The 14,892-nt window shown below is 44.7% G+C and overlaps 15 non-coding genes across 15 annotated transcripts; 4 read left to right on the top strand and 11 right to left on the bottom strand.

The window, feature by feature from the left end:
• Window positions 1-5,993: 5,993 nt before the first annotated feature.
• trnak-cuu (transfer RNA lysine (anticodon CUU)) lies at window positions 5,994-6,066 on the bottom strand. Its single transcript has one exon. It is a non-coding gene; the product is annotated as a tRNA-Lys (tRNA).
• A 303-nt stretch (window positions 6,067-6,369) lies between these two features.
• Window positions 6,370-6,442, top strand: trnaa-agc (transfer RNA alanine (anticodon AGC)). The gene has a single exon. It is a non-coding gene; the product is annotated as a tRNA-Ala (tRNA).
• Window positions 6,443-6,635: 193 nt separating this feature from the next.
• On the bottom strand, window positions 6,636-6,709 carry trnai-aau (transfer RNA isoleucine (anticodon AAU)). The gene has a single exon. It is a non-coding gene; the product is annotated as a tRNA-Ile (tRNA).
• A 372-nt stretch (window positions 6,710-7,081) lies between these two features.
• Window positions 7,082-7,154, bottom strand: trnak-cuu (transfer RNA lysine (anticodon CUU)). Its single transcript has one exon. It is a non-coding gene; the product is annotated as a tRNA-Lys (tRNA).
• Window positions 7,155-8,420: 1,266 nt separating this feature from the next.
• trnai-aau (transfer RNA isoleucine (anticodon AAU)) lies at window positions 8,421-8,494 on the bottom strand. Its single transcript has one exon. It is a non-coding gene; the product is annotated as a tRNA-Ile (tRNA).
• Window positions 8,495-8,838: 344 nt separating this feature from the next.
• On the bottom strand, window positions 8,839-8,911 carry trnak-cuu (transfer RNA lysine (anticodon CUU)). Its single transcript has one exon. It is a non-coding gene; the product is annotated as a tRNA-Lys (tRNA).
• A 1,267-nt stretch (window positions 8,912-10,178) lies between these two features.
• Window positions 10,179-10,252, bottom strand: trnai-aau (transfer RNA isoleucine (anticodon AAU)). The gene has a single exon. It is a non-coding gene; the product is annotated as a tRNA-Ile (tRNA).
• Window positions 10,253-10,624: 372 nt separating this feature from the next.
• Window positions 10,625-10,697, bottom strand: trnak-cuu (transfer RNA lysine (anticodon CUU)). The gene has a single exon. It is a non-coding gene; the product is annotated as a tRNA-Lys (tRNA).
• Window positions 10,698-10,999: 302 nt separating this feature from the next.
• On the top strand, window positions 11,000-11,072 carry trnaa-agc (transfer RNA alanine (anticodon AGC)). The gene has a single exon. It is a non-coding gene; the product is annotated as a tRNA-Ala (tRNA).
• Window positions 11,073-11,963: 891 nt separating this feature from the next.
• trnai-aau (transfer RNA isoleucine (anticodon AAU)) lies at window positions 11,964-12,037 on the bottom strand. The gene has a single exon. It is a non-coding gene; the product is annotated as a tRNA-Ile (tRNA).
• A 371-nt stretch (window positions 12,038-12,408) lies between these two features.
• trnak-cuu (transfer RNA lysine (anticodon CUU)) lies at window positions 12,409-12,481 on the bottom strand. Its single transcript has one exon. It is a non-coding gene; the product is annotated as a tRNA-Lys (tRNA).
• A 995-nt stretch (window positions 12,482-13,476) lies between these two features.
• trnaa-agc (transfer RNA alanine (anticodon AGC)) lies at window positions 13,477-13,549 on the top strand. The gene has a single exon. It is a non-coding gene; the product is annotated as a tRNA-Ala (tRNA).
• A 190-nt stretch (window positions 13,550-13,739) lies between these two features.
• trnai-aau (transfer RNA isoleucine (anticodon AAU)) lies at window positions 13,740-13,812 on the bottom strand. Its single transcript has one exon. It is a non-coding gene; the product is annotated as a tRNA-Ile (tRNA).
• A 370-nt stretch (window positions 13,813-14,182) lies between these two features.
• Window positions 14,183-14,255, bottom strand: trnak-cuu (transfer RNA lysine (anticodon CUU)). The gene has a single exon. It is a non-coding gene; the product is annotated as a tRNA-Lys (tRNA).
• Window positions 14,256-14,558: 303 nt separating this feature from the next.
• trnaa-agc (transfer RNA alanine (anticodon AGC)) lies at window positions 14,559-14,630 on the top strand. The gene has a single exon. It is a non-coding gene; the product is annotated as a tRNA-Ala (tRNA).
• Window positions 14,631-14,892: the final 262 nt, after the last annotated feature.

The raw sequence follows: 14,892 nt of genomic DNA, 5'->3' as shown, positions 1-14,892 counted from the left end.
TAGCCTCTAGTTGACCTAGGCAGGGGTCCAACCCAGTCACTTTGGAGGTCTGACCAAGGAGATGTGACTCCTCTGCGCTGCAGTGAGGCTCTGTGGTTTGTTTTTGTTGGTTGGAATTGGTAACAAGGAAAGAATTCTTTCACATACTCTGCCAAATCTTGCTGCATGCTGGGCCAGTATGCCGCTTGTTCTAGTGTCTCATACGTGGTACTTGTGCCATGGTGTCTCGCGCTTGGTGTGTCGTGAGCATATATTAGCATGACCCCCCTTAGGCACTGTGGCACCACAAGCCTTGGCGCAGTGATGTCATCAGGGCAGTACCCAAGAATATTGTGCATCACACACAGCATAGGTTTCACGTTGAGTAGTGCTTTGAGGGTTGGCGTATTGGCCATTTGTGCAGCTGTGATAGGGCGGTTGGAGGGGTCAGAGAGGTGGTGAGGGATAGTGTGTATAGCTGGGTCAGAGGCCTGCATGTCAGCAATGTCCATGGTGGTGATTTGAGGAGCCAGCGTAAGCGGCTGTGAGGTGGTCATTGAAGTGGGCAGAGTCTGTTTGCTGCGGGTTATGGCAGCCACATTAAGGGTGGGTGGGTGGGCAGGTGGATGCCATAACTCGCCGTGTAGTGCACCTGCTGTAGCCAGCTGGAAAGTGCATAGTGATGACCTTGAACCTTGCTCTTGGGTCGGTGTGTTCCCGCAGTTGTTGGCGAGACCTTCTGTGGCCTTTGTGACCTGGCAGTCTGTCTGGCGTGATCTTGGTGACTGAGGAGGCAGAGGTTCTCGCACTTGAGCCCAAATTTTTAGATGTTTGAAGTCCAATAGGGGCTCAAAGCGGTCTAGCAGGTCTTTTCCAATAAGGAGAGGGTATGTGTCAAATGGAGAGATGTACACCGGGTGTACTAAGGTCATAGGGCCGATGGTTAGGTGAATGGGAGCTAGTTGTTCTAGTTGTACATCATTTTGGCTGTATGATTGTACGTTCAGCACACAGTTCTTATATTCGAGAGTTCGATTCTGTCTCTTGGCAGCAATCTGAAGTCTGTCGAAAAGCTGGGCTGACATCAGAGTCAGGTCTGCTCCCGTGTCCACCAGGGCCTCTAGCCTTACCTCATTCTCCAAAGTGGTGGTCAGGTACAGTTTCTTGGCTACCCCCCTTTCAATTAGGTTCCCCAACAGTCTTGGTATTGGGGCTTGTGTGGTAATCGGTAAGCAGTCAGGACCGGTCTCACGTGACTCTTCCGGAAGGCAGACCACCAAGACAGCACTCCCAGGTACATCAAGGTCCTGGCTTGAGGCGTGATGCTGGAAATTGGCTGGCTCTGGTGGTTCTGTAATCATCTGCGGTGGTCGCGTGATGTCATCACCTGGTGGTGGGGCCTCTCGTTCTGTGGTCAGCAGAGGATTATGTTTGAGTTGGTTGGGAGGATTATGTTGAGGGGACTTTGATTGGGTGATAGGGTCAGACTGCACGCTTAGTCATGCCTGATCTGACTCATCCTTTTTGTCCCCCCTGTGGTGCCTTTCCTGGAGGAGTTCCTTCAAAACTCTCATAATCTCTGCTGCTTCAGATGTGGCTTCCCAGTTTGGTCCTGCTGGTGATTTAAATCTGGACTGATCCAGAGAGTGTTGAGAAGGGTTCGGCTGCTGCCAATCTGATCTTGACGCTTGTGTTGCTGAAAATTGGCTCCTTCTGGGTCGTCTCTTTCCTTCCCATGTGGCTTCATCCCTTGGGTTGGGGGGTGGTTGTGACCTGTCCCAGGATCTTCCGGAATGACCAGTTTGGTGTTTGTGTCGGGCCCCGTCATGTCCACGCTGCCCCCTGTTGGCTGGAAAGGTTCGTGACCATCTGTTGTCATGGTGGCTTTGCTCGGCGCCCTCTAGAGTGAGTTCTGCACTCTGAGTGGAGATAGGATAGATGGTGTGGGTCTTCGCTGTCTTTTCCGAGACAGCTCTTTGTTTGGCGAAGGCCTTGTGGGCCAAGTCTCTCAGCTGTTGGGTGGACATCGTCCGTGGGCATGCCAGAACCCCCAGATAGTGACTTACTGTGGGGTGCAGGTTCCGGAGGAACAGGGATCTGAAATTGAAATCGTCCTCCATTCCTGGCTCGTTGCGTGCTCCGAAGTAGGCCTGTCGGAGTCTGTTGTAGTAGGCTTGCGTGGTTTCCTGTCTGCCCTGTTTAAGGTCCATGGCAGTGATCAGTCCATGCTCTGACTCTGGGTCGGAGAACTCCCTGATTAGCGCTTGCTGCAGTTGCTGATGATCCCCTTTGACGCTCTCTGGCTGTCGGTCCAGGAAACTGCGCACCTCACGGCTAGCAGTGATTCTGAGTAGATAAAGTCTGTCGCGTGTGGTAGCGTTAGCGACAGTTTGCAAGTGGAAGTCCACATCATCGAGGTATGAGTGGACATCATGGCCTCCTGCAGGGTTAGGAGTGAAAATAGGAATGTTCCTCGCCAGCTTATCCAGTTCCTTGGTTGACACGCCATGACTGGAATGTAGTCTTTGAGAGGGTTCCCACCCCCTTGCTGCTGGCGGGGGGTTTGGGATGCTGGCAGGTGATGTCCTGAGCACTGGGCTCTCCTCCCTTTTGCTGCTGGTTAGGGGAAACTCTGTGGGGTGTATCTCTCTTTCAGGGTCACCTTGCAGTCTGTATGAGTGTTTGAGCTCTCTGCGAACTGTGTCAAGTTCATCTTTCAGATAGTCTCTTTGTTGGGACAGAGTACTGACCTCGGCCCGGGCAGTTTGCAGGTGGCCCTCACAGGCCCTTGCCCAGGCTTCTCTTTCTTTAAGTTCAGTCTCTGCTCTCATCAGGAGGGTCTTAGCCTCGTTGAGTTCTTCCCTCAGCTCTTCTCTGGCGTCCTTTTCCTGCTCTTCCCGGTGTGCTGTGTCCGCGCGGAGATCAGTCAAGGCGTTCTGGAGTCTCTCCAATTCCTCCTGTAGCTCTGGGTGCTGTTTGTGTGCTGTCCTGTCCTGAGTCTCCAGTTGCTCCAGTTGTCTTCGAACGAGCGTCAGATTCCTCTGTGCTCTCTCATCCTGAAGCTTTAGTGCTGCAGTCCGCCGTTCCTGGTGGTGGATTGTTGCTTCACTCAGCTTTGCCTGGCCGAGGAGGTTGTGAGCCAGTGATGCGGTGATCTTGGCCAGCTCCTTGTGGCTGTAGTCCTGCGTCGGATCGCGGGCCATCAAGATGCTCAGGTTGTCGTCAATCTGCTCTTGGCTCAGGTTCTGCAGGTCCCCGGTGGGTTCATGAAGAAGATTGCTAGTCAGGGCGTTCAGCCAGACTTCTAGACGATCCCAGTGGGCCTCAGGGCTGGATGATCGAGACATGTTGGCTTGCTGGTCAGGCGAGAGAGGGAGAGAAAGGGAGCGAGAGAGGGACAGCACAAAACAAAACCAATGCAAGTCCTACCAGTGTTAATGACTGCGCCTATAGTACTTAGATTTGACTGCGTGACAGTCTTAAGACTTTGGCAGCTTGGGTTGTCAATGTATTACTCAGCCTTCCCTGATGATTCTCAAAGGTTTGGTGAACAAACAGAAACCAGGTGAAGACAAACAAACAAATACGCCAAACACAGAGGAGAGGTATAGGATTGGTAGGAGCACTACCTATAAGTAAACACACAGGTGTAGAACATAGAAATCGATTCTAAATTTAAATTCAAACACTGTTTAGACTAAAATTTAAATAAATCCAAACAGGAGAGAGAGAGGCTTGACTCAGTAATAACAAGAATCAAGTTAAGAGGCAAAGAGTCAGACTAAGCCTTTCAGATAAACTGGCAGGCTTAGGCCAACCAACCAAGAAAACCCACCTACTGAGACCGGCCACAAGGTGGCGTGGGTGAGCCCCAAGGGTTAGAACAGAGGGGGTGGAGTTGGAATTTAGGAGTGTTAGACAGGGTGTGGCAGGATTTCTTCGCTGCCTTTCACACATTAACCATTAAAAACAGGAATTCTTCGCTGCTTTAAAACAAATGCAATTTAGCTGCACCAAAAGGGGTGTGTGGCAGGATTTCTTCGCTGCCGTTACACACTAAAAATTAAAAACGGGATTTCTTCGCCGTTTTTACACAAATGCAGTTAGTTGCACAGCAATGTGTGGGCAGGATTTCTTCGCCGCCTCTTACACACTAACAATTAAAAACAGGGTTCCTTAGCTGTTTCTACACATATGCATTTAGGGCTCTCATTTACGAATAAGGCCTATAAAAAGATGACAAGAGGAACGTCGCTCAAATCAATCTTTATCGTGATGAAGGAAGATTTCTTCGTTCCAACAGGCGATCTGATAATATTAAAATGTACAGCAAAGAGATTTCTTCGTCTTTACAGCACAATTTTAATATTATGAACTAATGGTTGTGTACTTTAACAGACAATGGCTGTTGAAGTACAGTAATGGGGGTGGTCTTGAACCAACCAATCACGAGAGTGAGACTTGCCTCACTTTAAGCATGCATAAAAACACAAAAAGATTGTTACTGAGTTTGCTCACAAAATAAGTTTTGAACGTGCCCGCATTCTCCACCATTAAATGTAACGAATTAGCTCAAGAGGAAATATCTAGAATTAATTATAACTGGTTATAATTAGTAATAAACATTTAGACTAGATTTGGGGATAAGCTGTAGCAGAATTACTGTTACAATTACTTGATCTGTCCGTCCACGGAGCAGATAATATAATTATTTATCAATTCTGGGAATGATTATCCCCCCCTCTTGCCAGGAAAGGTAGCTTTCCCACTGTGCCTGCTAGCAGTAATTTAGCATGTAAACTTAAAGGGTCAAACGTTCAGTGACTCCAGATGTGAGCAGCACACAGAAACAAACGATTGTGAATTTAAGGAATTTAATAAACACGGCTATAGCTAACATACAACAATTAGACAAACATATACATACAGGGTAAAGGAAAGTGATGAAAAGAGAATGGCAGTATTACACATCAATTTACCACAGCCTAATGAGAATCGTCAGAGAATTCTTATGTTCACCTTAAAAAGGGGTTTAGACGTGCATAGTTACTTGCATTGGTCCTTATTTCATGCAAAGAGTCCTGATGCTGTAGGGTCACGATCCTTGATCCGTAGGTCTGGCGTTGGAGGTTCTCCTTGAAGGTAAATATTGCCAAAGAGTAACAAAGTGTTGAAAGAAAAGGTGTCTCGGAAGGAAGAAGAGAAGTTCTGAGCATTCGTGCCTGTGTGACGCTCCTTTTTGAATGTTTTCTGGCACGCCCATCATGTGGCCTGAATAGCCAATCACAAGTGTGACATTTTGGCGGGAGAAGTTCCCTTTGTCTGGGTTTACGACTGACCGGAATGTTTATGGCTGGTCCAGAGAGAGACTGTAGTTTGTTGCAGTTACAATTTCTACCTTATAGAAATTGTATGATGTATTTTGTGATCACATGGTATGGATCACTGTTCCAGTAGTAAAGAGAAGTTCCTTCTGACACCAAGAAAGGGACCTTTAGGAGGTAGGAAAGTAGAGATACACTTATACACTTAATTATAGGTAATTAAAGTTTACCTAATGCACAATAGAAAGTTGTAACTAGTATAATTCATACAAGGGAACGTACACACAACGCGTGCATATACGGGATCCACTTATAATCACATATTCCTAGCACAAGATACAGACAATATGTTTTAAGTGTGTGCGTGATTGTGTATTGTGAAGGTGGGGCCAGACAGGAGGTCTTTGGAATGCTTTGAAGCTTGGAACAGAAACTGTTTTTCCCCTTCGTTATCATAAGGCAATTAGCTGAAATACTAGAGCGCTTGCTTACTGTGTGAGAAATAACGGGGATCATTGCCTGCATTCTCCATGTTTCATATTTTGATAATTTTTCTTTAATTTAAGCACCTTTATACAACGCAGCACAGCAGTGCTACATACACGAAAGAAGTACAATCTGTTGCTGGAAGTACTCAAATGTTTTCCGAATGAAGGCATCCCTAATTGGAAAATTTTTTCCCAAAACAGACGCCCAACGTGGGGCTCGAACCCATGACCCTGAGATTAAGAGTCTCATGCTCTACCGACTGAGCTAGCCGGGAACAGAACCTACCCTTCAATACAATGGTTAATATCTGTGTCTTATATCTATTTTTCCCGTCACTATAACCACCATTGGCAATGAAACATGTTCAATCCCTTTGCCTTCTGGATGTGAGCCCCAACTGTTTACGCCCTCATAATGTGCCCTTACTCAAATTCCCTGTAAGGTTTTTTTCTTGATGGTGCCGAATGTAAAAAAAAATTCACCTTGGCTTTTTTCGACATGCCAAAATCCAATGCATAAGTCCGTTTGATCCCTGTTTATAGTCTTCCCAAAATTTCTTGCATGTTTTCTTGTCATGGGGGAATTAGCTCAAATGGTAGAGTGCTCGCTTAGCATGCGAGAGGTAGCGGGATCGATGCCCGCATTCTCCACGGTTCCTTTTTTCTTTGATTAGTTTTTCGTAGTGAAGCATTTGATTAATACATAGCACATCAGAGCTAGCATGTCCAAAGCCTGTCATGTGTACGATGTAAAAATCCTGGACGCAAGCAAATCCGTCAATCAGGAATAGCAGTTGCCTTGTCTCTAATGCGTAAGTCCTGTCAAAACACATTAAATGAGTTGTGGCCAGTACGGGGGTCGAACCCGCGACCTTGGCGTTATTAGCACCACGCTCTAACCAGCTGAGCTAACCGGCATTGTTAAGACTAAGGCTTTGACGCTTTTGGACGATTGATTAACAGCTTCAGTGTCCAAGAGTCTTGGTACAAAATGCAAGAGTTTGTTTAATCCCTGCATGTAGTTTTCCCGAAACTGTTTTTCCCCTTCGTTATCATAAGGCAATTAGCTGAAATACTAGAGCGCTTGCTTACTGTGCGAGAAATAACGGGGATGAATGCCTGCGTTCTCCATGTTTCATATTTTAATTATTTTTCTTTAATTTAAGCACCTTTATACAACGCAGCACAGCAGTGCTACATACACGAAAAAAGTACAATCTGTTGCTGGATGTACTCAAATGTTTTCCGAATGAAGGTATCCCTAATTGGAAATTTTTTTCCCAAAACAGACGCCAAACGTGGGGCTCAAACCCACGACCCTGAGATTAAGAGTCTCAGGCTCTACCGACTGAGCTAGCCGGGCACAGAACCTTTCCTTTAATACAATGGATAATATCTGTGTCTTATATCTAATTTTCCCGTCACTATAACCACCATTGGCAATGAAACATTTTCAATCCCTTTGCCTTTGGATGTGAGCCCCAACTGTTTACGCCCTCATAAGGTGCCCTTACTCAAATTCCCTGTAAGGTTTTTTTCTTGATGGTGCCGAATGTAAAAAAAAAGGCACCTTGGCTTTTTTCGACATGCCAAAATCCAATGCATGAGTCCGTTTGATCCCTGTTTATAGTCTTCCCAAAATTTCTTGCATGTTTTCTTGTAACAGGGGAATTACCTCAAATGGTAGAGTGTTCGCTTAGCATGCGAGAGGTAGCGGGATTGATGCCTGCATTCTCCACGGTTCCTTTTTATCTTTGATTAGTTTTTCTTAGTGAAGCATTTGATTAATACATAGCACATCAGAGCTAGCATGTCCAAAGCCTGTCATGTGCACGATGTAAAAATCCTGGACGCAAGCAAATCCGTCAATCAGGAATAGCAGTTGCCTTGTCTCTAATGCGTAAGTCCTGTCAAAAGACATTAAATGGCTTTGACGCCATTTCCGAATGACGGCATCCCTAATTGGAATTTTTTTTCCCAAAACAGATGCCCACGTGGGGCACGAACCCACGACCCTGAGATTAAGAGTCTCAGGCTCTACCGACTGAGCTGGCTGGGCACAGAACCTTCCCTTCAATACAATGGATAATATCTGTGTCTTATATCTAATTTTCCCGTCACTATAACCACCATTGGCATTGAAACATGTTCAATCCCTTTGCCTTTTGGATGTGAGCCCCAACTGTTTACGCCCTCATAAGGTGCCCTTACTCAAATTCCCTGTAAGGTTTTTTTCTTGATGGTGCCGAATGTAAAAAAAAAAGGCACCTTGGCTTTTTTCGACATGCCAAAATCCAATGCATGAGTCCGTTTGATCCCTGTTTATAGTCTTCCCAAAATTTCTTGCATGTTTTCTTGTAACAGGGGAATTAGCTCAAATGGTAGAGCGTTCGCTTAGCATGCGAGAGGTAGCGGGATTGATGCCCGCATTCTCCACGGTTCCTTTTTATCTTTGATTAGTTTTTCTTAGTGAAGCATTTGATTAATACATAGCACATCAGAGCTAGCATGTCCAAAGCCTGTCATGTGCACGATGTAAAAATCCTGGACGCAAGCAAATCCGTCAATCAGGATAGCAGTTGCCTTGTCTCTAATGCGTAAGTCCTGTCAAAACACATTAAATGAGTTGCGGCCAGTACGGGGGTCGAACCCGCGACCTTGCCGTTATTAGCACCACGCTCTAACCAGCTGAGCTAACCGGCCTTGTTAAGATTAAGGCTTTGACGCTTTTGGACGATTGATTAACAGCTTCTGTGTCCAAGAGTCTTGGCACAAAATGCAAGAGTTTGTTTAATCCCTGCATGTTATCATAAGGCAATTAGCTGAAATACTAGAGCGCTTGCTTACTGTGCGAGAAATAACGGGGATCAATGCCTGCGTTCTCCATGTTTCATATTTTGATTATTTTTCTTTAATTAAGCACCTTTATACAACGCAGCACAGCAGTGCTACATACACGAAAAAAAAAGTACAATCTGTTGCTGGATGTACTCAAATGTTTTCCGAATGAAGGTATCCCTAATTGGAAATTTTTTTCCCAAAACAGACGCCAAACGTGGGGCTCAAACCCACGACCCTGAGATTAAGAGTCTCAGGCTCTACCGACTGAGCTAGCCGGGCACAGAACCTTTCCTTTAATACAATGGATAATATCTGTGTCTTATATCTAATTTTCCCGTCACTATAACCACCATTGGCAATGAAACATTTTCAATCCCTTTGCCTTTTGGATGTGAGCCCCAACTGTTTACGCCCTCATAAGGTGCCCTTACTCAAATTCCCTGTAAGGTTTTTTTCTTGATGGTGCCGAATGTAAAAAAAAAGGCACCTTGGCTTTTTTCGACATGCCAAAATCCAATGCATGAGTCCGTTTGATCCCTGTTTATAGTCTTCCCAAAATTTCTTGCATGTTTTCTTGTAACAGGGGAATTACCTCAAATGGTAGAGTGTTCGCTTAGCATGCGAGAGGTAGCGGGATTGATGCCTGCATTCTCCACGGTTCCTTTTTATCTTTGATTAGTTTTTCTTAGTGAAGCATTTGATTAATACATAGCACATCAGAGCTAGCATGTCCAAAGCCTGTCATGTGCACGATGTAAAAATCCTGGACGCAAGCAAATCCGTCAATCAGGAATAGCAGTTGCCTTGTCTCTAATGCGTAAGTCCTGTCAAAGACATTAAATGGCTTTGACGCCATTTCCGAATGACGGCATCCCTAATTGGAATTTTTTTTCCCAAAACAGATGCCCAACGTGGGGCACGAACCCACGACCCTGAGATTAAGAGTCTCAGGCTCTACCGACTGAGCTGGCTGGGCACAGAACCTTCCCTTCAATACAATGGATAATATCTGTGTCTTATATCTAATTTTCCCGTCACTATAACCACCATTGGCATTGAAACATGTTCAATCCCTTTGCCTTTTGGATGTGAGCCCCAACTGTTTACGCCCTCATAAGGTGCCCTTACTCAAATTCCCTGTAAGGTTTTTTTCTTGATGGTGCCGAATGTAAAAAAAAAAGGCACCTTGGCTTTTTTCGACATGCCAAAATCCAATGCATGAGTCCGTTTGATCCCTGTTTATAGTCTTCCCAAAATTTCTTGCATGTTTTCTTGTAACAGGGGAATTAGCTCAAATGGTAGAGCGTTCGCTTAGCATGCGAGAGTAGCGGGATTGATGCCCGCATTCTCCACGGTTCCTTTTTATCTTTGATTAGTTTTTCTTAGTGAAGCATTTGATTAATACATAGCACATCAGAGCTAGCATGTCCAAAGCCTGTCATGTGCACGATGTAAAAATCCTGGACGCAAGCAAATCCGTCAATCAGGAATAGCAGTTGCCTTGTCTCTAATGCGTAAGTCCTGTCAAAACACATTAAATGAGTTGCGGCCAGTACGGGGGTCGAACCCGCGACCTTGCCGTTATTAGCACCACGCTCTAACCAGCTGAGCTAACCGGCCTTGTTAAGATTAAGGCTTTGACGCTTTGGACGATTGATTAACAGCTTCTGTGTCCAAGAGTCTTGGCACAAAATGCAAGAGTTTGTTTAATCCTGCATGTAGTTTTCCCGAAACTGTTTTTCCCCTTCGTTATCATAAGGCAATTAGCTGAAATACTAGAGCGCTTGCTTACTGTGCGAGAAATAACGGGGATCAATGCCTGCGTTCTCCATGTTTCATATTTTGATTATTTTTCTTTAATTAAGCACCTTTATACAACGCAGCACAGCAGTGCTACATACACGAAAAAAAAAGTACAATCCGTTGCTGGATGTACTCAAATGTTTTCCGAATGAAGGCATCCCTAATTGGAAATTTTTTTCCCAAAACAGATGCCCAACGTGGGGCTCGAACCCACGACCCTGAGATTAAGAGTCTCATGCTCTACCGACTGAGCTAGCCGGGCACAGAACCTTCCATTAAATACAATGGATAATATCTGTGTCTTATATCTAATTTACCCGTCACTATAACCACCATTGGCAATGAAACATGTTCAATCCCTTTGCCTTTTGGATGTGAGCCCCAACTGTTTACGCCCTCATAAGGTGCCCTTACTCAAATTCCCTGTAAGGTTTTTTTCTTGATGGTGCCGAATGTAAAAAAAGGGCACCTTGGCTTTTTTCGACATTCCAAAATCCAATGCATTAGTCCGTTTGATCCCTGTTTATAGTCTTCCCAAAATTTCTTGCATGTTTTCTTGTCATAGGGGAATTAGCTCAAATGGTAGAGCGTTCGCTTAGCATGCGAGAGGTAGTGGGATCGATGCCCGCATTCTCCACTGTTCCTTTTTATATTTGATTAGTTTTTCTTAGTGAAGCATTTGATTAATACATAGCACATCAGAGCTAGCATGTCCAAAGCCTGTCATCTGCACGATGTAAAAATCCTGGACGCAAGCAAATCCGTCAATCAGGAATAGCAGTTGCCTTGTCTCTAATGCGTAAGTCCTGTCAAAACACATTAAATGGCTTTGACGCCATTTCCGAATGACGGCATCCCTAATTGGAATTTTTTTCCCAAAACAGATGCCCAACGTTGGGCACGAACCCACGACCCTGAGATTAAGAGTCTTAGGCTCTACCGACTGAGCTGGCCGGGCACAGAACCTTCCCTTCAATACAATGGATAATATCTGTGTCTTATATCTAATTTTCCCGTCACTATAACCACCATTGGCAATGAAACATGTTCAATCCCTTTGCCTTTTGGATGTGAGCCCCAACTGTTTACGCCCTCATAAGGTGCCCTTACTCAAATTCCCTGTAAGGTTTTTTTCTTGATGGTGCCGAATGTAAAAAAAAAGGCACCTTGGCTTTTTTTCGACATGCCAAAATCCAATGCATGAGTCCGTTTGATCCCTGTTTATAGTCTTCCAAAATTTCTTGCATGTTTTCTTGTAACAGGGGAATTAGCTCAAATGGTAGAGCGCTCGCTTAGCATGCGAGAGGTAGCGGGATAGATGGCCGCATTCTCCACGGTTCCTTTTTATCTTTGATTAGTTTTTCTTAGTGAAGCATTTGATTAATACATAGCACATCAGAGCTAGCATGTCCAAAGCCTGTCATCTGCACGATGTAAATATCCTGGACGCAAGCAAATCCGTCAATCAGGAATAGCAGTTGCCTTGTCTCTAATGGGTAAGTCCTTTCAAAACACATTAAATGAGTTGTGGCCAGTACGGGGGTCGAACCCGCGACCTTGGCGTTATTAGCACCACGCTCTAACCAGCTGAGCTAACCAGCCTTGTTAAGATTAAGGCTTTGACGGTTTTGGACGATTGATTAACAGCTTCTGTGTCCAAGAGTCTTGGCACAAAATGCAAGAGTTTGTTTAATCCCTGCATGTAGTTTTCCCGAAACTGTTTTTCCCCTTCGTTATCATAAGGCAATTAGCTGAAATACTAGAGCGCTTGCTTACTGTGCGAGAAATAACGGGGATGAATGCCTGCGTTCTCCATGTTTCATATTTTAATTATTTTTCTTTAATTTAAGCACCTTATACAACGCAGCACAGCAGTGCTACATACACGAAAAAAGTACAATCTGTTGCTGGATGTACTGAAATGTTTTCCGAATGAAGGCATCCCTAATTGGAACATTTTTTCCCAAAACCGATGCCCAACGTGGGGCTCGAACCCACGACCCCGAGATTAAGAGTCTCATGCTCTACCGACTGAGCTAGCCGGGCACAGAACCTTCCCTTCAATACAATGGATAATATCTGTGTCTTATATCTAATTTTCCCGTCACTATAACCACCATTGGCAATGAAACATGTTCAATCCCTTTGCTTTTTGGATGTGAGCCCCAACTGTTTACGCCCTCATAAGGTGCCCTTACTCAAATTCCCTGTAAGGTTTTTTTCTTAATGGTGCCGACATGTAAAAAAAAAGGCACCTTGGCTTTTTTCGACATGCCAAAAATCCATGCATGAGTCCGTTTGATCCCTGTTTATAGTCTTCCCAAAATTTCTTGCATGTTTTCTTGTAACAGGGGAATTAGCTCAAATGGTAGAGCGCTCGCTTAGCATGCGAGAGGTAGCGGGATTGATGGCCGCATTCTCCACGGTTCCTTTTTATCTTTGATTAGTTTTTCTTAGTGAAGCATTTGATTAATACATAGCACATCAGAGCTAGCATGTCCAAAGCTGTCATCTGCACGATGTAAAAATCCTGGACGCAAGCAAATCCGTCAATCAGGAATAGCAGTTGCCTTGTCTCTAATGCGTAAGTCCTGTCAAAACACATTAAATGGCTTTGACGCCATTTCCGAATGACGGCATCCCTAATTGGAATTTTTTTTCCCAAAACAGATGCCCAACGTGGGGCACGAACCCACGACCCTGAGATTAAGAGTCTCAGGCGCTACCGACTGAGCTGGCCGGGCACAGAACCTTACCTTCAATACAATGGATAATATCTGTGTCTTATATCTATTTTCCCGTCACTATAACCACATTGGCAATGAAACATGTTCAATCCCTTTGCCTTTTGGATGTGAGCCCAACTGTTTACGCCCTCATAAGGTGCCCTTACTCAAATTCCCTGTAAGGTTTTTTTCTTGATGGTGCCGAATGTAAAAAAAAAGGCACCTTGGCTTTTTCGACATGCCAAAATCCAATGCATGAGTCCGTTTGATCCCTGTTTATAGTCTTCCAAAATTCTTGGCATGGTTTCTTGTCAGGGGGAATTAGCTCAAATGGTAGAGTGCTCGCTTAGCATGCGAGAGGTAGCGGGATCGATGCCCGCATTCTCCACGGTTCCTTTTTTCTTTGATTAGTTTTTCGTAGTGAAGCATTTGATTAATACATAGCTCATCAGAGCTAGCATGTCCAAAGCCTGTCATGTGTACGATGTAAAAATCCTGGACGCAAGCAAATCCGTCAATCAGGAATAGCAGTTGCCTTGTCTCTAATGCGTAAGTCCTGTCAAAACATTAAATGAGTTTGGCCAGTACGGGGGTCGAACCGCGACCTTGGCGTTATTAGCACCACGCTCTAACCAGCTGAGCTAACCGGCCTTGTTAAGATTAAGGCTTTGACGCTTTTGGACGATTGATTAACAGCTTCAGTGTCCAAGAGTCTTGGTACAAAATGCAAGAGTTTGTTTAATCCCTGCATGTAGTTTTCCCGAAACTGTTTTTCCCCTTCGTTATCATAAGGCAATTAGCTGAAATACTAGAGCGCTTGCTTACTGTGTGAGAAATACGGGGATCAATGCCTGCGTTCTCCATGTTTCATTTTGATAATTTTTTCTTAATTTAAGCACCTTTATACAACGCAGCACAGCAGTGCTACATACACGAAAAAAGTACAATCTGTTGCTGGAATTACTCAAATGTTTTCCGAATGAAGGCATCCCTAATTGGAAAAATTTTTTCCCAAGACAGACGCCCAACGTCGGGCTCGAACCCACGACCCTGATATTAAGAGTCTCATGCTCTACCGACTGAGCTAGCCGGGCACAGAACCTTCCCTTCAATACAATGGATAATATCTGTGTCTTATATCTAATTTTCCCGTCACTATAACCACCATTGGCAATGAAACATGTTCAATCCCTTTGCTTTTTGGATGTGATTCCCAACTGTTTACGCCCTCATAAGGTGCCCTTACTCAAATTCCCTGTAAGGTTTTTTTCTTAATGGTGCCGAATGTAAAAAAAAAGGCACCTTGGCTTTTTTCGACATGCCAAAATCCAATGCATGAGTCCGTTTGATCCCTGTTTATAGTCTTCCCAAAATTTCTTGCATGTTTTCTTGTCACAGGGGAATTAGCTCAATGGTAGAGCGCTCGCTTAGCATGCGAGAGGTGGCGGGATCGATGCCCGCATTCTCCACGGTTCCTTTTTATCTTTGATTAGTTTTTCTTAGTGAAGCATGTGATTAATACATAGCACATCAGAGCTAGCATGTCCAAAGCCTGTCATCTGCACGATGTAAAAATCCTGGACGCAAGCAAATCCGTCAATCAGGAATAGCAGTTGCCTTGTCTCTAATGCGTAAGTCCTGTCAAAACACATTAAATGAGTTGTGGCCAGTACGGGGGTCGAACCCGCGACCTTGGCGTTATTAGCACCACGCTCTAACCAGCCGGCCTTG

The sequence above is a fragment of the Denticeps clupeoides genome, unplaced genomic scaffold, assembly GCF_900700375.1.
Source record: "Denticeps clupeoides unplaced genomic scaffold, fDenClu1.1, whole genome shotgun sequence".
Lineage (NCBI taxonomy): Eukaryota > Metazoa > Chordata > Actinopteri > Clupeiformes > Denticipitidae > Denticeps > Denticeps clupeoides.
Note: the sequence above shows the minus strand (reverse complement) of the source record. Positions and strands in the feature narration are given on the sequence as shown.